The sequence below is a fragment of the Podarcis tiliguerta genome (assembly GCF_965153285.1).
Source record: "Podarcis tiliguerta genome assembly, chromosome: 9".
Lineage (NCBI taxonomy): Eukaryota > Metazoa > Chordata > Lepidosauria > Squamata > Lacertidae > Podarcis > Podarcis tiliguerta.
In genome coordinates, this window is record NC_139542.1 from 49,996,055 (window position 1) to 50,019,271 (window position 23,217).

Below are 23,217 nucleotides of genomic sequence, written 5' to 3' on the forward strand. Positions count from 1 at the left end.
AGCAAGCCCATAGGGAAATCCGTCTTGCGAAGCAACTCAGAAAATGAAAAACTCTTTCATCTTGCGAGTTTTTTGTCTTCCGAGGCATTCGTCTTGCGGGGCACCACTGTATGGTCATTAATGCAATGCTCTTATTTTGCTTTCAAGGATCAATTAATAACATTATTTTGCAAAGTAGTGCAGAAGCAGAGTGGAATGGGCTTAAGGATGAACACATGTAGAAATCATGTGAACAGAGTGATTCATCCATCTCTGGAAATAAGATAGAAACTGGTTAGTGGAGGCTACGCCTGCTCTCTAGTGAGACAAATCACTGAGATTCAAGCATGCGCCTATCCATATTTTCCTATTCTGAATTCTGTTTTGGAACATCATCAGTTTGTTTTATAAGGACTGGATGCTCTCTTTACACACACACACCCATCTGAGAGGCACTAGCGAACACTGGCTTTGCTTGCATTAGCATTAATTAACTGCAATGCTAGCTATTAGCTTAATACAAGATAGGCATCTGCTTTATGTTCTTCATACTGCCCCCTTCATCTTGTTCCACCTCATCACATCGATGATAAGTGATTTATGTTACTCCTCATTGCCTCTTTAATGACAATTAGCGGTGCAATGTTGAGCAGCATTGAGCAAAAGACCCAGTCCATTAACATTCTCTCAATCCACATCCAACAGTATGTGTTCAATTCTCATAGTATTTCCCCCTTTTCCAGTGTTCAGGCATGAGTGTTGTTACAGTGGTACCTCGGGTTATATACGCTTCAGGTTACATACACTTCAGGTTACAGACTCCACTAACCCAGAAATAATGCTTCAGGTTAAGAACTTTGCTTCAGGATGCGAACAGAAATTGTGCTGCGGTGGTGCTGCAGCAGCAGGAGGCCCCATTAGCTAAAGTGGTGCTTCAGGTTAATAACAGTTTCAGGTTAAGTACGGACCTCCGGAACAAATTAAGTACTTAACCTGAGGTACCACTGTACTTATGTAGTCAAAATGGCATCACTCATGCACAAACCTTATCCTCAGTTTGCCACACAAGTCTTCAGAAATGTTCATCAGCATCTATGCATGTATTTCTCCTAACATAATTTTTTTTTTTGCAGCTCCCTCCAATATACTCATTTTTGCAAGCAATTCCACCTAATATAGGATGTTGCTGGACTACAACTCCCATTTGCCTTGACTATCAGCCACACAGGCTGGGTTGTAGTGTCAGCAACATCTGAAGAGCTGAAAGTCCCAACCCCTGCCTTAATATAATTCATTTTCGTGCATTACTTTCACCAATATGTACATTTTCACACACACTTCCCCTAACACACACATCTTTGGGCTGGAAAACTGCTTCACAAAGTTCAGAGAAGTGTGGATTTTAAAGGACAGCTGTGTTTTGGTTTGCACATTGCTTTGGAAAGTGCAAAGTAAGCTAGTCTCACCTTAAAATACCAAGCAAACCAAATTCTGCCTTCATCACCAATGCACAAGAGGGAGATATCTTTGTGACTTCAGGTTAAGAAGAAGAAAACACTAAGGGAGGAGAAGAGAACCCTCAAAACTTTGCAAGGAGGACAGAACATACTTAGTGGCCCCATGAAATGCTGCTTGATTTTTTTAGTTTGGGCGGGGGGAGAGACCAGGCTAGATGGACTAGATGAGTACTGTGGAGAATCATAGAACTGCAGAACTGGAAGAAACCACAAGGGCCATTTAGTCAAACCCTCTGCAATGCAGGAATCTTTTTGCCCACCATGGGGCTGAAAGCCATGACCCTCAGATTAAGAGTCTCATGTTCTACCGGCTGAGCCTTATAGCTGATTGATTGGAACAGAAGCACTCAGTGCTACAGCACACATTATGGGCAGGGGCGGAGGAAGGGGGTGGTGGGGGCAGGCTGCCCCGGGTGTCACCTCTGAGGGGGGTGTGTGTGTGTGACAAAATGCTGGGCGGCACTCACTGTGGGGCCTGCAGCACGCCAGAGCCATGCATCTCCCCTGGGAGTGACACGGTGGCTTGGGTGCCCGCAGGCTCCGTGCTGCCCCAACAGGTTCGCCAGCTGCCTCCCCCTCAGCTGTAGGGTGGCTGAGAGGGAGGAGGCAAGCAGACTCCTCGGAAGTCCTGTGGAGTGGTGGAGTGGTTAAGAGTGGTAGTCTTGCAATCTGGGGAACCGGGTTCGCTTCCCCGCTCCTCCACATGCAGCTGCTGGGTGACCTTGGGCCAGTCACACTTCTCTGAAGTCTCTCAGCCCCACTCACCTCACAGAGTGTTTGTTGTGGGGGAGGAAGGGAAAGGAGAATGTTAGCCGCTTTGAGACTCCTTTGGGTAGTGATAAAGCGGGATATCAAATCCAAACTCCTCTTCTTCTTCTTCTGCCCCAGCTGGCCCCGCCCCTGTGGGTGGCTGGCCCCGCCCCTGGGCGCAGGGCATGCATGTCGCCCCAGGCGCCTGATCAGCTTGCTCTGTCACTGGTTATAGGGTCCCCTTGTTCTGTTTCTGTGGCTCAGTTTCTGCCATGTACTTATTTAAAGCACCTTTAGCCCACTCATCATCCAAAACAGCTCTGAGAGTGCTCACAGTTCTCCAAGCTGTATGAATTACCTCCAGACTCTCTCCCCCCCCCCCCGTTTTAGTTTAAAGGATAGTTAGAGAAAATCGCTGACCTACTTCCACCCCATATAATTTACATTCAAGCATCTCAAGTGGATGCCGCTGGCTCGGCTGCTAAATTTTATCATCATTAGGTTGCAAAGATAATTTCTTTTGTGGTTTGGGGATTTGATCATGTCATGGAAGTCGACTCCCTTTGAGCCCAATTTTAGATGCAATTTGGGGAAGATGTAGATCCCCGATTCTCAAACTTTGCGCGCTTCTCTCTCTCTCTCTCTCTCTCTCTCTACCCCTTTCGCCCTGAGAGGTTTGCTTGCTCAGTGACATTGATCTTAAAAACCCAGTAGTTGAGAGGCTTGCAGAGGCAGCCTGGGCCAATATTCTTTATTATATCTGGAAGAGTGTCAAATAGATTTGGTTTCCTTTTTTATTTTTTTTGTCCCTTTTAGTATTCTGCCTTGTCTGGACTGCTGATTATATATTTAACATTCAGTTCCAGCTGTCAGCTGCTTATATTGAATATACATAAGCGAGTCAGAACACCACACAACAAAGTCTAGAAGAATCAATATCAGAATCTAAGAACTGGTTCATACTTCCAGAAAAGAAGTAAAAGAAGAAACTTGATAAGTTTAATATTCTTCTCCCTCCCCTACTACTTGTGACAAGTTGAACTCATGGCACTCCCCTGTAGAGAACACCAGTGACTTCTAATAGTCCTGAAGGAAACCCATGAATTCTACTTCTTGTGAGACACCAAAAGCCATTCCTCCTTTCACAGTTTCTTTGAAGGTATGAACAGTGTCAGCTGAGTTCAGGGAAAACTAGAACACTGATTGCTAAACTTTGCTGTACTGCAGAACACCGTGTTTCTTTGCTTGTTCTCTGTTAATCACCATATTCTCTTATTATGTGGCTGACAATGAATCAGAATCACAGAATTGTAGAGGTGGAATACAGGGATATGCAGCTATCTCATCACAGTGTTTCAAGAAACATCCAATTGTTGAAGAAGAAGAAGAAGAGTTTGGATTTGATATCCCGCCTTTCACTCCGTTTAAGGAGTCTCAAAGCGGCTAACATTCTCCTTTCCCTTCCTCCCCCACAACAAACACTCTGTGAGGTGAGTGGGGCTGAGAGACTTCAAAGAAGTGTGACTGGCCCAAGGTCACCCAGCAGCTGCATGTGGAGGAGCGGAGATGCGAACCCGGTTCCCCAGATTACGAGACTACTGCTCTTAACCACTACACCACACTGGCTCTCATTGTTGGACAGGAGTAGCAACGCTTTACTTTTCCAGCTGCTCTTGTGTTCAGTAGAACCTAATCTGAGTGAATTGATGTTGAAGTCTTTCACAGTTCTCCCAGTGCTGATGCAGACATAGCAATGGAACTCTCAACTAGGGATGGCCAACATGATGGTGCCCTCCAGATTTTTGGACTAGAAATCTCATTGCACCTAACTATCTAACATGGTGGCTAGGGCTGCTGAGAAATCTAGTCCAAAATACCTAGAGGACCCTCACTACCAATCCCTGGCTTAGGTATTTAGAATTGGCTGGGATAACTGCTGAGACAACACTTAAACATGGGTTATGCTGATGAGAGAAGGAACACAAAATTCTATCCTCTCTCTCTTAACACCCCAGCCCTTCTGTGGCAGACATATAATAAGAAAACACGATGGTCTGCCAAGACATACAGACCAGACTAATAATCAATTATAGGTAAAAAGGTAAAGGTAAAGGACCCCTGGACGGTTAAGTCCAGTCAAAGGTGATTATGGGATGCGGCACTCATCTCGCATTCAGGCCGAGGGAGGTAGCGTTTGTCTGCAGACAGCTTTCTGGGTCATGTGGCCATCATGACTAAACCACTTCGGGCATAACGGGACACCGTGAAGGAAGCCAGAGAGCATGGAATTGCCATTTACCTTCCCGCCGCAGCGGTACCTATTTATCTACTTGCACTGGTATGCTTTTGAACTGCTAGGTTAGTAGAAGCTGGGACAGAGCTCTGCCATGGCGACTCGAACCGCTAACCTTCTGATCGGCAAGCCCAAGAGGCTCAGTGGCAGTGGTTTAGACCACAGCGCCACCCGCGTCCCATCAATCAATTATGACCTTATAACAATGCAGTGTTTGAAGGACTAATATGTAGAAACTATTACTAACATTTGAGTCTCACTCAAATGAATTATTTGTAGTTTTGATACATCATTAACTGCATCAACTCTTTAAACAAAATAAACTGTTTTTTTTGTAGTGCACTTTACATATGGGAAGAGGGGCAGTGAAGGTACTGCAGTTTAACAACAACAACAACAACAACAAGCTATGCATTGTCCCAAAGAGGCATTAATTTCAAGTACATTTGTTGGACCCAAGACCATGCTTTCACAAAACTAATTTGAAGTTCTAGAGATTTTTGCAATTCCAGATGAGCCCAAATTAGTTTAGCACTTGGCTGTTTTGTATATCAGCCCAGCTCTTGTCCCGTGTCACATAAATTAGATATAAGCAGGGAGATACTAATTTTTGCGTGTGTGAGTAATTATTTTAAATTCTTTACCACTTTTATGCAGCTTGATGAAAACGAACATTTTAAAGGAAAAATGTAAGTAGTAATTATTTAATTTTCCTGTTTTCTGACATTTGGTGTGGCTATATACTTATACTTACACACGACAACAGAACTCACACTTTCTTCTGCATGTATTTATATTGCAAATGCATTTTGATGTAGATAGTCAAGAACGGTGGAAAAGTAATATATTGAGTCTGAAAAAATTCTAGTTAGCTAAAAGACATTCCACAAGGGGTGAAAAATCTCTGAAGAGGTTTATTCAACCATGCATACTTCAGTTGTTACTTCTACAGCACATTACCCCCAAACAATTTCTCAGCCTCCGTGAGTACATGAGGTTCAGCTACCAGAGCTTACTAAATATTTGATCCTAATTAGACCTAATGATCATGTTTGTTTCTCTCCATCTGTGATTTTGCAGAGGCAACCTTTGAGTTAATCCTGAGGACCTGATGTGGGGTGTAAGCATTGTGGAATGGGTCAGGAACAGTGACCAGACTGCAGTGAAATTCAACGTGTAAGTAAGAAGAAAGTCTGACACGCTCACAATTACTTGAAAGAAGAAGAAGAGAGAACCTCAAAAATGAAGAAATTAGTTAAGCAGGAAAGTTATAAGGGCCAAGCTCCTTTAGGACATTTGGAAGTTACGTAAAATCATTTTGAAAGAAGTTCAGATAAATCGTGTACCGGAAATCAGGAAAGTTACACACCAAGTACAAGAAGATGCCATAATGGTAAATGAGCGAAGTCAAGGAAGGAATGTTATTGCTGTTAATGTGTTTTGTAAGCCTCTTTGAGTAACTCATTTTTGGAGGGGAAAAGTGGACTGTAATTTTTGTGTGTAAGTGGTATAAAATAATAATAATAGCAAGAATTATTCCTTTAAAAAGTATATTGCTAAAAAAACAACACCCCACTGGCTTCTGAGAAACATCTGGGTGGTTATTATGGGGCTGAAAAAGATAGCAGACTAGATGACTCTTGGTCTGCTCCAGCAAAGCTCATCTTATGTTCTGGTGGAAATCAATTAGTAAGAAAAAGTTAGTTACCAGCTAATCTTTTGATAATACAAGTACCCACATAATACTTGAATATTTTTGATCACATGACAAATAGAAGTTCTTCTGGGTGGCATGAGAATTTAATCAGAAATACAGCACAGGCAAAGAGGTTAAAATCCACTTCCACCAGCACTTCAGTCCTGATGTAAGTATCACACACTGTAGCAGCAACAACAATATGGAACATCCTATTAACAAATCCCGCATTACATCCATTTTGGCTCTTAGTCTCACATATCTGCACAGAAGGAAAAGCAACTGTTTTGCAATGTGCCAGAAAGAAACATTTAGGAAAAGAGGGGGAGAAGTAACACTTGCATGATTTGAAAAGCAAGAGTTAGCTGTGGCCTTGTGAAGATTGATTAATTTCCATCAGAAACAAAAAGATTACTAGATAAGACAAGGAAACCCATCAGGCAAAGAGAGCACGAGCAATTTGCTTCTGGCTTGGCTTAGTCAGCACTATAAAATATTGATGAATACCGCTGCTTGAAACAGCATCTTGTAGTGAGGAAAGTGCTATTACTTTGAACTTTATCCACTGGTGACTTTAGTAATATAAAGTAGGAAAGTTGGTTATATAGAAGTAATGCACTTTTTTCCCCAAGGAGAGTATATTTACTTAATATCAAAGGAACGTGAAGGCCTTTCAACATCCAATTTTTTTTTCATGATCTTTACTGTGCAACTTGAAATCTACACCAGTCAAATTTAAAATTTACAGCATTTGATTTGAGGAATTTGTGGGCCTCCTACATTCTATAACTGAAATAAACTTAGTAATGCTATATAAAATTATCACTATTACATCTGATGACCTAAAACTCAGAGCTATAGCAAAGAAATGGAAAACGCACGTCTTTGCACGGAAAAGGTCCCATGTTCCCTGAATCTCAAGGTAAAGGATGTTGGGAAACAGAGCTCAGAATCAGCAATGCTGACCCTAAAGCAGGTCCCCTCAACCCAGTGCCCTTCAAATGTTTAAAACTAAAACTCCCATCGATGCCCATCAGCATTGGCAATGGTCAGGGATGATGGGATTTATAAGCTGGATCTACACTGATCTGTAAAAACGCTGTAAAAATGTAATATAGCACTCAATGAAATTTTCCATTGCTGACAGATCGCTGCTCTACAGTGCCCTCTGGTGTCACATTTTAACAACACATTTTAACATTATAACCAATCAGTGTAGATTCGTCCATAGTCCAAAAGATGTGGAGGGCACTAAACTGGGAAAGGTTGCTATGGAGAGCCTGCCAGTTGAAGTAAACAGCTCTCAACTTGATGAACCAGTGATCAAACTTCATAAAGCCAGCTTCAAACTCACAACATTAAAATCACGTGCTTCTCAGAGAATAGTAGTGCTCTTGTAGTGTCTCAATTAATTGTACAGATCAGCCTTCCTCAACTTGATGCTCTTCAACCTAGTGCACCAGCACAGTGCTGGGGGCCAGGTCTGATGGATTGGTATCCAAAACATCTGGAAGGCACCAGGTTGGGGAAGGCTGGTGTAGATGAACAGAGCACTGTTTTATTCCCCTATACTGCGTGCTTCAGATAGGCTGCATTCCAGGGCCAACCCAAGACATTTTGACACCCGAGGCAAACCACAAAATGGTGCACCCATATCAGGGATGAGTGAAGATCTACTACAGGAACAAGGGGACAATAATCATCTACATCGGGAACAAGAGTGGGAGGAGAACAGCAGCTCCTTCTATTTGCCAAGAGGCTACTATAGAGGTGTATGGGTGGGTGAGGAGGCTGCTGAGAATGCTCAGATCTGGCTTCCAAGGAGTGCACCCTAGTTGTTGCTCCTCTGCAGCAGTGGCGGCGGCAGCAGCAGCAGCAGCAGCAGCAGAAGACAATGAATTCCCTGGAGGGTAGATCTGCTGCTCCTGTGGATCCTGCCACCCGAGGCAGTCACCTTGCCTGCCTCATGGGTGGGCCGGCCCTGCTGCACTCCCTTTCAGTATAAGATCTCCATATAATTATTTCATATTTTGACGCTGGATGTCTCTGCATTCTGTTGTGGGCCTCCCAGTTGCAAGTTGTGCCTATTCTGACAAGCCAGTGTTGCTTCTGCATTCGCAGGTCCGTGATCACCAGCTGCCATGGACCAAGGGGTGGCTATGGTTGAAGTTAAACAATATGGTTGTTCATGGCTGCAAACAGAGATTTGCCAGGCCATAAATTGCACAACCTGCTATCATTTACAATGTTATGTCGATAGACAAGAAGTGGCTTAGCTGCCAACAGACTTTCGGAACATCTGTTTGCCCTTAGGTGAATTAAATGCAATGACTGGATGCACATGGGGTCACGTACCAATATAATACAAACCCAGCATAAGGCACTAAAAATACTGCTTGAATATTCTACTTTCGCTCCCTCTTGTCAGTTTCAGTCACCAAGCTGTGAGGCTTATCACTGGGAAGACCTCTCTACAGCACAGCATGCATTTTAGCTAAATGAGAAGAAACTGCCACACTTTGTCAGATCTGAAAGTACTGAGTTGTATAATTGTTAAGTACACATTCTTCTGCTTTAAGGCTAGCAGAAACCTATGGCTGTCACAAGAAGAGGGTTACTTTCCTAACAGACTGAATGTTTATTAAATATCAGGAACAGAGCAGGCTTTTTATATATACAACTGCATTAAGTCAATTCCTTAAAAGTTTACACTGCATTGATGCAGCAGGTATAACCGTTTCAGATCTTTAGGTATTTGACAGCAAACCATGCACAGAACTTACATAGTGCTTTTCAACATTCACACATAAACACCTCAGTAATTCTTACAATACATCTGTGAGATGGATTAATAAGTTTACCCCAATACTGTCTTTCTGTTTGTATAGGGCAGCAATTAAGAATTAAAGTTCATAGATGAGCCATTAGGCAGGATTCAACTAAGTTGTTTTGCAAGTGGAACAAGGGCCACTTGTGCAATGAGATTCCCCTCTCTCCTCTCCTTGTGCCCTATAAGTCTGCTCTGGAGGGCTGGGGGGAAACCCAGGTTTGGGGGGCATGGTGTGTGAGGGGGGAAGGACGGGGAAAACTCCATTGTGCGAGTAGACCTCATTTCACCTGTGCATATCCCACTTAATGCTCCATTTAATTATTTAAAAATAATAATAGCAGCAGGAACTGAAGTTGGATCAGGGCTTGGTGAGAGCTTTAACTCTTAGTCTACACCCTTACCTACCCTCTAGACACCTACTCCAGTCACACCCCCTGACCGACATGCTGTCACAGTCGGTCTAAGTAGGGCCTATGTGCGTGCAGATGTAAGCAGGGCTCACTCCATGAGGAAAGAAACCCACGCTGATCAGCATTCATGGCCCTGTGTAAGGGGCATTGCCCTCATGCATCCACACAGTCAGACACAAATTTCCCCTTTGGCTGGTGGGGGGGGGGCATAGCCAATGTGCACACAGGTGTCTGTGGGGCGGGGCTTGGTTGCTTTTACATGCAAGGTCCCCTCTTGCATTCACCCTGAATGCCTGAAGGAAGCTACGATAAGGTGTGGAAAGCTGAAGATCCTTTAGATGACAAGCGGGTTTCATATTTTGTATTTTGAGGCTCCCACTGTCAAATGGTGCAAACAACTCAGCTAAGTCCTTTCCGTATCTTAGACAGAAACTAGCCAGTGCTGGCCAGACAGCAGCACTGACATTGCACTATGCAGGTGCTGCTAAAAGTAGTGCCAGTGTTGCCAAAAGCACACACAGTATTGAACAGGGTGATTTAGATGCAGTATGGATCATTTTCAACAAGATTTGCCCATGCTGATGCACACATATCACAATGCAACGCCATCAATAATAGCCAAGCTGGCATGCCAAGGCCTTAGCTCAGAGATTTACCAGCCTTTCCTGACATTCCATTGTTTCTTGTGAGACGTCTATGATAGTGTGTGTGTGTGTGTGTGTGTGTGTGTGTACAAATCTTTCACATCTGTATGAGAATTTAAAAAAAATATCCTGTAAAACTATCTACAAACCACAGCACACTTTGGAGACAGATATTCTGACAAGATTAATATTAATAATAATAAAAAACCTGCTTAAGAACTACTGTTGGGTAAGACCTTGTATTTATATGTGTGGAAACAGGATACTTTCAGAGAGTATCTAGGTGGTGTTTTTTTTTTTAATGAACCCAGTTCTGTCATTCTTAATGTCAGCTAAATCAATGGACTCTTTGTGGAATCAGGTGGTAAGCAGTATAAGGAGGTTCAAAGCACAGGGTTCTGTTTTAACAGGTGTGCTTTTACCTATTTTATGATCCCCAGAAAGCGGGGTTTTCCCAATTTGGTATTAACCTCAGAGGGTTCAAAATTATTTATGGGGTTATTCACTCTTTAAGGCAAAATGGCAGCTGTTTCATGAATAAGGAAATATTTAAGGGAAAACAGGGCCATTCAGACAGCTGCATTAATGCACCAATAACCACAGTGATGTTTCATGGAGGATAACATGCCCAGTGTAGCCCAGTGGTCGACAATATTGACACAAGGCAATGTGTACAACTCACATTTGTAGGTAATTTAAGGCCCTTTTTTATAATATTGAAGCAGTGCAGGAATCATATCTCCATAGCTCTTTCCCCCACCTTGTTTAACTTTTGGAAGCTCAGAGTCACATGGAGCATGGGTGTGTCCCAGTTGTGTAAGGCTCTTTTGTAAGAGAGGGCAGTGACTGGATGGGAAGGACTGTGTGACTGGCCACACACACTAGTGGTTCTGGCTTCCAAACCAGCATGGAAATGGCATAGAAGGAAGTTTCTGGGAAGAGACTCTTACGGCATAAGACATACGCTGGTGTGAGAGATCTCTAGCTCTGTTTAAAGGAGAAACAAATATCATTTTGACCGTATTTAGCAACATGATTTCTTTGCCAGGCAGGTTTGTTCGTTAAACAAATGAGCACTCCTGTTTCCACAATTCAGTACTAAAAAAAAAGAAATTATATAAAATATTTCCAAATATATATTATATTAATGCATTGCAATATAAACACTTTTGAATAATCTGCTGTGTTCACCAGCATTTTGCAAGAACAATTGTATGCACCAAATTTAAAGTTAAGTCCATTGGCCAGTCTATGGGAAATTGAAATAGCTCTACCAGAACAAATGTATTTTTAATGCTCCACTACTTCGTTTAGACAAATATGAACGATAATTTAATGATTTAATGAGAGGCTAACATTTGAAGACCTACAAACCTTGGAGAGAGAATAAACACTGTGCTTTCAGGGAGTGATTTTTAGAAGTGCTGGATATACCGGTAACCTTTGCACAGTGAGGCATGAAGAAGCTTAGCACTTGCTGTGAAACAGCACAACAGCATCCACAGAGAACTACTGCATGTTAACCTTTAAAATGAGTTTTATAGTGCAATCCTTTACATGCCTACTCAATAGTAAACCCCAGTGAATGCAACGGGCTTACTCCCAGAGTAAGGTAAAGATAAAGGACCCCGGATGGTTATATCTAGTCAAAGGCGACTATGGGGTGTGGCGCTCATCTCGCTTTTCAGGCCGAGGGAGTCGGTGTTCGTCCACAGACAGCTTTCCGGGTCATGTGGCCAGCATGACTAAACCGCTTCTGGTACAACCAAACACTGGGAAGGAAAACAGAGCGTAAGGAAATGCCGTTTACCTTCCCACCACAGCGGTACCTATTTATCTACTTGCACTGGTATGCTTTCAAACTGCTAGGTTGGCAGGAGCTGGGACAGAGGAACGGGAGCTCACTCCATCATGGGGATTCAAACCGCTGACCTTCCTATCGGCAAGCCCAAGAGGCTCAATGGTTTAGATCACAGCACCAGCCACATCTCTCTACTTCTTTTTTTTTTACCTTTACTCCCAGAGTAGTAGGTATAGGCCTGAAGCCTTAAAGATGGTGTTCACATGAATGTTCAAAGGGTGGACAGGAGAATGCATGCAAAGCTGCTGCCCACATCAATGTGTACTGCTTCCCTCTCAGTTCCTGCCTGAATGCAAGTAGAACCACCCATGTGATCAGGGACCCTGGTAAAGCAAGATCCCTGATCATGTAAGGTATACTACCCATTATAAAGCTCCTTGCAGGCCTTCTCCACTCCATGTAGGGAAAGTCCAGGACTGAAGGTGTGGGACAAGAAGCAAGGGGATGTTGGGGGCAGGACCTATGCCCCATCCACAGATATAGCATTCATATGCTGAGGCAAAAGCCTGAACACACCCTTAGTTAAACACACATGGCTTCCTGAAAACAACATTAAGAGAAAAAACAGAGCTCCAGCAGAAGGCTTCATCTGAACATCTGTGGACTGGAAACTGTTTTCTTAAGAAGATCCCCCCCCCCTTTTTTACTTTTGCAACTCAATCTATTTTGCTCCTCATTTACTACAAATATACAGCCTAGCTCTCACGACTATGTAATTTTCACTGCTGTTTAAAAGACTTTGCATAGGAGGTGAATGAGTAGGAATAAACTGTGGGTGCACTCTGGTTTCAAAACGAACTGTAGCTCTGCTACTGATTCAGCGTAGTGTGAATCATACACTTGAGTGTCTACTAATGAGGATATGCAAATAAAAATATTTCAGACCTGCTATGCTAGAATCAATGTAGACAAGAGGTGGTTCTGCTCTGTGCAGAGGGGAACTGGGATTATGCTCATGTCTTCTTCTGAACCTGGGTAGGTGGCGAGACTGAGTCTCAAAAAGTGGGGCCAAAAGTAGGATATGCACAGCAACAGACTACCCAGAAACAAGAAGTCAGAAGCCCAGACAAATGTAGGGTGTGGTCTAGACATTATTTCCATCACTGAAAACCCAGAGAGTGATTCAGCTGAACACCACCCCCTCTGCATTCTATCTCTCTGTGTTATTTCTAGATATGCTGCAGAAAGTAAGTGACAGAGAATTAAGAAATGAGAGGGGTGTGCGTGTTGACAAATGTACAAGTGCCTAACTAATGAGCTGAAAAGCAATTCCTCAATAACCCTAGATGAAGAGAAAAACAATACTCTCTTACAATACGCCTGTCACAATACCAATTCAGATTCATTCATTCTAATTCTCATTCTCATGTTCTCTCTCTCTTCCATACCAGCTGTCAGGAAGTGGCAGGATGCTGATGAGTGCGCACTAGGGGGAGGGAGGCTGGAGTGTGACTTGGGAGAGGGAGTCAGTGATTTGTGGGGAACTGGACTGGCCAGGAGACAAGAGTCAGAGGGTAGGAAGCTTCAGAGCTTGAGCGTGGAGCACATAATGGGTAAGAAGAGGAGGAGGAAGAAGAGGCAAGTCAGGCAAGTGAAAGACCAGGTGCTTCCTCACCTTCTCTTGAACCACTGTCTCCAAGAACCAGGAGGGGATTTAAAAGGGATAAGCAGAGGAAGCTTTCATGTAGGTGTAGTTTCCAGATGTACACAGCCTGTTGGGGGAAGGTACATAAACTGGTGGAGGGGGAGTGGTCTCCTGCTCCATAGAGCGTGGACCTAGGAATTTCTAAACCTGTCCTGGCGACAGAGGGCATTACCCCCCCCCCCCCGATTCTTGAAGGTGGATAAGCTGCCTAAAGGTTTTAAAGGTAGGATGAGGGCTGAAGAAGTCATTTCTTTGTCTTTGCCCCCATTCAACTAAAGAGGAGGATAGAATCTTTTTTTTTTAAAAAAAGGAAGAGATATCCAGGGCTCAATAACACAACACACAAGCTCACTAAATAAATTCATTAATAATGAGACACTTGTCAGACTAAAAGAAAAACCGGCTGAGGCTGTAGGATGCCTACGAAACTAAACTGCGAAACACACTCATACCTTGATCCTAAACAAGTGTAATCAGAAGTCAGTCCTATGCAAGCACTTACTCCAAATTACTAAAAACTTCAGGCTCTAAGTAGGTGAATATGTCAATTTTGGCTTCTCTCAGTTTCTCACTTTTCCATTCTTAAGTACTGTTTTCCAAATTTCCACATCTCACAAAAATTTAACAACAGTTTAGTGCAGATTTCTCCTAACAGACACATTTTGTATGCAATTTTGCCTAATATACTTTTTTTTTTTGCCAAGAATTTTCCCCAATACAATGTATGAATGTACATTATCTTCACCAATATATACATTTTAGCCAGGTATATGCATTTTTGTACATGTCATTTGGCTGGAAAAGTGCCTTGCAAAATTCGGAGGTGTGCAGTTTTCTAGACTGCTTCTGTTTTGGTTCATGTATTGTTTTAGATAGTGCAGATTTGGCTAGCTTAATCTTTAAAGACAAACTGAATCAAACACCTCCCCCATCCCTACTTTGTGATTTATAAAAATCACAGGTGTGAAGCCCCAAGAGGTGTTTCAGATAGATAGGTAGATAGATAAGCAAGCAAGCAAAGTGAGTGACTATTTTAAATGAAGCACCAGCAAAGAGAAGGAGTTGTGTAAACCATTCCTCACTGCTTACCGGCTCCAAATCCCACAGCTCCAAAACACACAATTGCTTTTCCCTTATGGCACTCCAAACATGTTTCATTAGCTTTGTTTATTAATTCCCAGCTTCTCCATTTCCAAGTTTAGTGCCATTCGTTTAGTTTATTAATTTAATCCATTCTATATAAAAAACACCCAGAGCAGTTTACAATAAATAAAAACAGAAATAATATTTGTTTTCATCTCCAACCCAGCTGGGGAATGTGGTTTCTTTGTACGCATTTTAAGAAAGTCACTCCAGTGGATTCATAACACACATTTGATCTGTAACATATAGCTTACCCCTTAAAACCAAGAGATTTCCCTTCTTTCTACACAATTTTGAACCCTACAATGTATTCCTCAATGTAAGCAAATGTTACTCCCCTCTCTGACATTTATTTTCTCTTCTATTAACTATTAACTTATACAAAGGAATGAGCAGTAAATTTCCAACTATTGATTTGACCTCAATGCTTTATTTGTGTTAATTCCCCCCCCCCCTAAGTTTCAAGCTTCCTCAATGTTGCAGCCACTTACTTGGGAGCTCTTTTCCCCAAATTATGTGAAAGAAGCTGGTTGTGCTTTCTTAAACTAAGGAAAATGCACTATGCTTAAATTCAAAGACATTTTATCCTTCATTATTCATGCACATGCTCCATATTAATCCCCTTAACACTTATATTTCATAACTAAGGGCTTATCCACACTTACCTGTCCTCCATGCTTTCCAGGCATAGCTAATGCTTTAAGCTCCTTGCCCAAATACATTTTTTTGGAGCTCCCTCCCCCACAAACTCTACTCTTTAAAGCTGAATCAGAGCAAATGGCAATTCACGGACCCATGTCTGGAAAGAGTGGGGCAAAAGGTGTGGGCAATCCCTAAGCCTTGTGAGTCTTAGCTACTGTTAGGTTTCATTGGACCTTTATCTATCCTTCCCATGTCCATCCAAACTATCTTATCAATCATGTAGTCCAGGGTTGCCTAAACCTGGGTCTCTAGCTGTAGCTGATGGGCTACAATTCCCATCATCCCTGACCACTGGTCCTGTTAGCTAGGGATGATGGGAGTTGTAGTCAAATAGCAGCTGGAGACCAAAGTTTGGGAAATGCTGACATAGTCCTATGAAACTGGATTCCATCCATGCACCCAAATCCAGAGACCAGGGCAGACTCCACTGTGCACACAAGGCTCTAGTAGCCACAAGCAACTCCATTCATGTCAATGAAAGAAGCACATCTGCAATTGGAAGAAGATGTACCTAATATGAACCTGCATTTTCTATTGAAAATGCTGTTTGGGGTGAAGAGAGCTCCATACGTATGTTAGATGGTTTGGACAGATCAGTGGGGTGGGATTTTCAAGAAGCAGTACATTTTTGAAAGCAATATTTCTACAACGTGCTGTATTAATTTTATACTGGAAACTAAATTCAGAAACATTCCAAGATGAGGTGGCATTTTCATTGTCAATAGCCTAATAAAACACACATGTGTGCATTTTCTCATTTGAATATTTATAAAAACACAGGAGGCAGTTCATTTTACAATCCTCTGCATGGTTACTCAAAAGTACATTCTGTGTTCAGGTTAAGTACACAGCATTGCAGTCTTATTCAGCTAATGGCCCAGTATGGACAATTATTACCAGCTTCATAAAGCCATAGTTTATTAAGCCAGGAATTGCCTCTTCCCACCCTTCACATCAGATGCCAGTGAAAAGATCCAGCTTGTATTGAGTCAGAGTTCCTTGCTACGGTTGAATCAGGGAAACCTTTCTTAAAGTTGGTTAACAAACCAGGAAAATAAGCCAGGAGTGCTCAACTCAACGCTCATTCCTGGCTTAATAAACCGTGGTTTATGAAGCAGAGAATAATTGTCCAAAATGGGTCAAAGTCAATTATGCCAAGTACTCCTTTTACTCATAGCACTGAGCTTTTGAAGGCTTACAGTGTTCCCTGGGAGTGAAACAGGTAAGTTAAACAAAAAATGCAAATGGGGAAATTTCACATTACTTTTTCACTAACATACTTGACACCACCATTGGAGAGTGAACAAAGAACACACTGTCAAAGACGAAACCTGCACAGAATGTTACCACTTGTTTTCTATGAATGCAGAGGTATATTTACTAAAAGAAAGACATTCCATTCCTCTCCAGAGATTTCTCCTTCATTCAGAAGAACTACAGTGCTGTGTTCATAGTGTTTGGATTCCAGGTTACATCAACATTTCAGTTACAGACCCCTATTTGCAGGAGCAATATTAGTTTGATATATTTAAAAAATGCAACCTTAGACTTCAATTTGGCATTGCTTGGTTCCAATTGGAGAAGAATTTTAAGTGTATGTAATTTGGCTTTTGTGAACTAAGTGAGGTCACTTAAATATTAAACAGAAAATAATAATGTAGAAGACATTGTTTGGCACATAAATCCCTTAATTCAAATTTTATTTCCATGAAAACTAATACTCCATACTTTGGTTACTTCCAGACTGGATTATTGTTATGTACTCTACATGGGCTGCCCATGATGATGACCCAAAAATTTCAGTTTGCTCCAAAATGCAGCAGTCAGGTGCTCACATTAGTGTTTAAAGCCCCCCCCCCCACCAACCCTTTGGATATTAAGATCAGCAGCAGAGACCCTCTTAGCTGTTCCACCACCTTCATAAGTTCAGGAGCTTGGATAGGGCATTCTTTGTGGCTGCACCTAAAGTTGTGGAATTTCCTCTCCACAGAGGTTCATCTGGCACCTTCATTATGTGCTTCCTGCCACATGCTGAAGACTCACTTTTTCACTTTGGTCTTTGACACCTGAGTTATATGTTTGTAGGACCCACCCTATTCTCCTGACTGCAATTTGTTTTAAACTGATTTTAATATTGTATTTTTAAATTGCTGTAACCAGCACAAGGAGTTTATGGTGGAAAGCAGGTAGGAAATTGAATGAGTAATCAGTGGCGTAGCAAGGTTAGGTGGTACCCAGTGTGGAAAATTTCTTGTCTCTCTCCCCCCCATTGAAATCTAGTTGGACTCCCAAGAGGCTGTGATCTACTCACAGTATAAAAAGACTGGCTGTGATCTACCCATTATCATTGCCAGAAGTTGTTGAGGTTTTTAAGGGAAGGATTGACCAAAATTGTTAAGCTTTTTGGGGGGCTGCAGGGTTTGGGCCCTGAGTTGAGAGAGCTTCTGCTTCTCTCCTTCCCTCCACCCTCCTCTTGTTTGTTTGTTTGCCTGCCTCCTTCCCATCCTCTGCCTGCCTGCCTGCCTCCTCCAGAGGCCCGGGAGCGCAGGGCTGTCAAAACGAAGCAGCACAAAGCGGAGCAACTACCCCCTTCCCCCGACGGCTCCAGGTAGGCGGGAGTCATGGGTGGGTGGCACGCTGAATGTCACCCCCCTCGGTGATGACACCCGAGGCGGCCTGCCCCACCTTGCTCTGCCCCTGTAAGTAATAATCATATTTCTGCAGTAGGGTGTGCAAAGCACTTGCCAGTTTCTCCTCCCCCTGCCATAGGTCTGTCCAACTGTGAAAGTAACAAAAACAAGAGGAAGTCCCTACAAGACTACTACTATTTGTAGGGTGGACACAAGGTATCTTTAAGCTTTTTCAGCTCTTTCTCAATGGTACCTTCTTCTGAAAAATAGTCATCTTCTTTTGAATGGTTTCACTAGAGATCACACCCCTTCTGGATGTGCACGTTATGCCCCTTATCATATAAAATGACCCAAGCCTTAATTAAAATCAACTTTAGATTCACCCTCTGGCTTATCATTAGCAACAAGATGAGTCAAAGATTCCAGGGATGAGTGGTGATGGCATTGTTGATATGATGTTCCCTCTCTAAGGGGTGGAGGTTAATAAGCCCACCCTTCCTATTCTTAGATGAATTCGTAAAACATTTTAATTCCATAAAGGGGTTTATGATTGATTTCTGCTGTTTTTATTTCTCTGTTCTGGTTTTTAAATGCTGTTATGCTTTTATCTTCATACTGTGATTTATTGTTATGCTCTTATTGTGAAGCTCTTTTAGAAAACTAGTTTGAAAAGCAGGATATAAATAACTAGCAACAATTTCCTTCCCTTCATCCACATTTTCCTGGGAATTGGCAGTCTACCCACCAACCTTTCAGCTAAGGTGGGTGCCTTTTTTTCAAAGCCAACAGAACATTTGCATAATGAAGCTTTAACCCTTCATCATTGCACCTCATTGCTGGACAGTGGTCAGACCAAGGAGTCTGACAGAAAAAAAGGGACAGGTCACGACCGAAGGATTTCAGGAAGGCAAGTGGAGCTACTTATATACTTTTGCTATTCAAGAAGCAAGTTGCAAGGCAAAGTTGAGAAGAGATTAATAAACTGAAGGCAGAAGAAGGCAGCGGCAACCCATAGCAAGTATATTTTCAGCAAAATGAAGAGATAAAGCTTTTCCTGTACCCACTTCGGGCTGTCATTGGAAGGCTGGCGACGGCTGTCACTGCAGATACTGAAATGAATTCTGAACATTTACTGTATCAGAATAGAAAGGACTAAGGAAATGCAGATCAACTCAAAAATATACAATTACATTCCCTTATTTCCCTCCCTTTTTTTCCAGGGGAAATGGAGTAGGGCAGCAAATTATAGTATTCCGAGTTTCAAGTACTTGAAAGCTAAGCAAACAATTTAAAAAGAAAGTCACTGACTAGTTTGCTTCAGACCTTTTCAAAGGCAATTACCAGACCAAAGAAGTTAATAGGAAAAATAAATTATTTTCTTAAAAACAAAATTAGCATTTCATTAAATTTCCTGAATTACTATTTATTTAGCAACACACAACATAAACCTCACATGCCTCTGCACACCCTTAGCTTGCTGAGATTTCAAAGAGACTCTCTCTCTCTCTTTCTCAGAAATACCAACTCTCTATGGCAGGTTCTTACAGTATGTTAATTAATGACCAAGGAATGCCAGCTATGAATGCAGAATGAAATTGTAAATCCCTAACACACACACACACACACACACACACACACACACAAAGAGAGAGAGAAAATTACCGGTCAGACGAGTCTTCTTGTTTTTCAGATGTAGGAGATTTTAATATTTTTGTTCTTGTACATCAAGATCTTGTTAACTCAGTCCTTTCTTAATGTTTAGCTTCTGTAAAGGTCTAAGTTTAACTGAAGAACAAGAACCTGCAATAGAGAGGAAAAGAGAGGGCGATAAGAGCATGAAAGAATTTCAGCTGCTGGCTGCAGCTACTGTTCTAGGAGCATTTGAGCTATTTTCAGCACCGGACGGGTTTGTCTGCAATAAGAGAAACCAGAAAAGTACACAGGCAGGAAACTCACAACAACTTTGTTCACTGTTCAGATTCCACATCCAAACTTGCAATGCTGAGCAAAATCAGTTTTCAGACAATTTAAAGCAGCATGCCGCACAAGAAATAAACCCTGATTGACTTCATTTTTCTTGGAACGGGTGGCCAGCCTGGAAAATACTGTAAATATTGTGCCTCCTTTTAATAGCATCAATCCAGATTCTTTGAATGAGGAGCTTTCTCTTATATGCTTTATTTTGCTTCCAAGGCTTTTAGATCTCACTGGCTCACTTGGCATCCTAAAAGGGAAACCAGAAGTTTATTTCCTGTTTGCAAGAAAATGTTTGGAATCTGCAACCCTTCTATTTTCGAATGCTTAGTGACCTAAGAATGATTGTTGACTCTATAGCGTTTATGTGGCAAGGGAAATGAGGAGCCAACGGGTATTGCAATTGCCCACCTATTCACTACTGCAGAGAAGGAACAACTGCCGAAGGTTTCTTCATGTTGGGATACTATGGTAAGCATACTCATCAGGTACATTACAACAAGAACAACTTTAATATCTACAGTGGTGCCCCACAAGACGAATGCATCGCAAGACGGAAAACCCGCTAGACGAAAGGGTTTTCCGTTTTCAGAGGTGCTTCGCAGGGTGAATTTCTCTATGGGCTTGCTTCGCAAGACGAAAATGTCTTGCGATTCTTGAGGGTTTTTTCCGCTCCCCACCCCCCTTTTCTAAGGCGCTAAGCTGCTAATAGCCTTTTGGCAGCTAATCCGCTAATCCCTTAGGCCTTTAATAGCCGCTAATAGCGCTAATCGGCTTGCTTCGCAAGACGAAAAAACCGCTAGACGAAGAGACTCGCGGAACGGATTAATTTCGTCTTGCAAGGCACCACTGTACGTCTATATATAACACTTTCAACTGTTCAAAATGGTTAGTGTACATTATCCTGAAAGAACCCTGTAAAATAAATCAATATTACTTATTTTGTAAATGGGGTGACTGAAGCTGAGGTGGGGGCAGCTTATGTAAGTTTATGGAAAAGATGAGATTCAAACCCTCCTGATTCCAGACGATCAGTCCAGAAACCATTTTCACACTGGGGAATAAAGAACACTAACTTATTAATTAGCCTTCGCCCCCAAAAATCTTCCATCATTATAGATGTGGGAGATTTAAAATGGAAAATGAAGAAGAAATTACTGCCGTTTGCATGGCCAGGAATGGAAATGAGTCAGGCGAATACAATCAATTTTTTTTTTTACATTACCGTTGTGGTTGTTTTTTTAATGTCCACAAATGACATGTAATTAATGAAAACAATGTTTTGACATGTCCCTTGCATCGAAATGTATGTAAGTTAGGCAAATACTTTGCAACTTACATTAAGTAGAAGACAGCAAGACAAATAACGTAGTACTAATCAAACTGAAAAGGATGCGGGTAGCGCTGTGGTCTAAACCACAGAGCCTAGGACTTGCCGATCAGAAGATTAGCGGTTCGAATCCCCACGGCGGGGTGAGCTCCCGTTGCTCGGTCCCTGCTCCTGCCAACCTAGCACTTCAAAGGCACATCAAGTGCAAGTAGATAAATAGGTACTGCTCCAGCGGGAAGGTAAAAGGTGTTTCTGTGCGCTGCTCTGGTTCACCAGAAGCGGCTTAGTCATGCCAACTACCTCGGCCAGTAAAGCAAGATGAGCGCCACAACCCCAGAGTCATCTGCGACTGGACTTAACGGTCAGGGGTCCCTTTACCTTTACTCAAACTGCTGTGGAACAGAAACCAGCAGTGGTTGTAGGGCAAATATAGGTCGGAACAGAAATTGCTGCCTTCTTATATGTGATCATCCCAGAGAACTTTCCTGGATGTCCTCTACAAACATCTTTCCTAACTGGGAAACCCTTCATCACCAAGAAACAACCCTCATCTCTAACAGTTGGATTCAGATCCCTACTCAATCATGAAGCTCACTGGGTGACTCTGGGCCAACCATTCACTCTCAGCTTAACATACATCACTGGGCTGCTGTGAGGATAAAAATGGGGAAAATGAGAAAATGACGCGTGCCTCCTTGAACTCTAAAATGGGAAAGGTGGGATATAAATGTAAAAATAAATACATAAAATAAAAATACAGGACACTATAGGAGAATCTCAGCTGAGCAATGGATCATTCAAATATATGTGCTTGTTACAGGAGTTGTAAAATCAAGATTCATAAAAAATATCCAGTAAAAGAGCTCAGGATTGAATGAGTCCTGGATTAAATACAGTGGTACATCTGGTTAAGAACTTAATTCGTTCCGGAGGTGCATTCTTAACCTGAAACCGTTCTTAACCTGAGGTACCACTTTAGCTAATGGGGCCTCCTGCTGCTGCTGCACCGCCAACGCACGATTTCTGTTCTCATTCTGAGGTAAAGTTCTTAACCCGAGGTACTACTTCTGGGTTAGCGGAGTCTGTAACCTGAAGAGTTTGTAACCCAAGGTGTTTGTAGCCCAAGGTACCATTGTATGCAGACAAGCAGCTGGTTCTTGCCTGGACAATACAGCAATTCCCTGTTCTATCTCTCACCAAGGAACAAGTTCCATTTCTAGCTGCTTTTCAAAGAACTACCCCTCTTCATGCCAGCCCTAAATAGTACACTGGGCTGCTTGCTTCACTTCTCCTTCAACACTGCTGTTTTGGGGGTTTTCCACACTAAGGAGATACAGCTACTCTTGTCCCAGCCAGCAAGATGCAAGAAAAAACAAATGTATGATGCTCTGCAGAGCTATATTTCTTTCCTTTCCCTGAAACAGTCTCCTCAAGCAGACAGCTTCCATCCACCTTCCGATCCCCTCATTTACCAGCGGCACAAAATTCAGTCTTGCAACTTGATTGTTTTGCTGTAAATCTATCTTACCTGTCACTTTGATAGCATTTACTAAGCTTGTTAAGTAGCACTGCTTTTGGGGTGAGTTAATCATTTGCAGCAACTGCCCACAATAATTCTTCGCTTTTGCTTGATTTCAAGAAACATGTTTTATAGGTCGCAAATATTATTAAAATTTTTGCAGCCAGCCTGTCTGTCTCCAGGACATGACAGATTTCCATAACTCTGAAAACAGCCATGCCAAAAAAGAAGTCCAGAAACATCACCCTTAAATCTAGACAACTGCTTCCCAAATATTTTGCTACACCCTACGTT

The 23,217-nt window shown here is 42.3% G+C and overlaps 1 protein-coding gene across 42 annotated transcripts in view; it reads right to left on the minus strand.

Annotated features, from left to right (window-relative positions):
- Nucleotides 1-23,217, minus strand: part of SORBS2 (sorbin and SH3 domain containing 2) — a 181,727-nt gene that overhangs the window by 131,908 nt on the left and 26,602 nt on the right. For all 42 annotated transcript variants that reach the window (XM_083457880.1, XM_083457831.1, XM_083457836.1 and 39 more), the window contains one exon: nt 19,763-19,900. The gene's annotated coding sequence lies outside the window, so the exon portion shown is untranslated. The remainder of the gene's footprint in view (nt 1-19,762; nt 19,901-23,217) is intronic.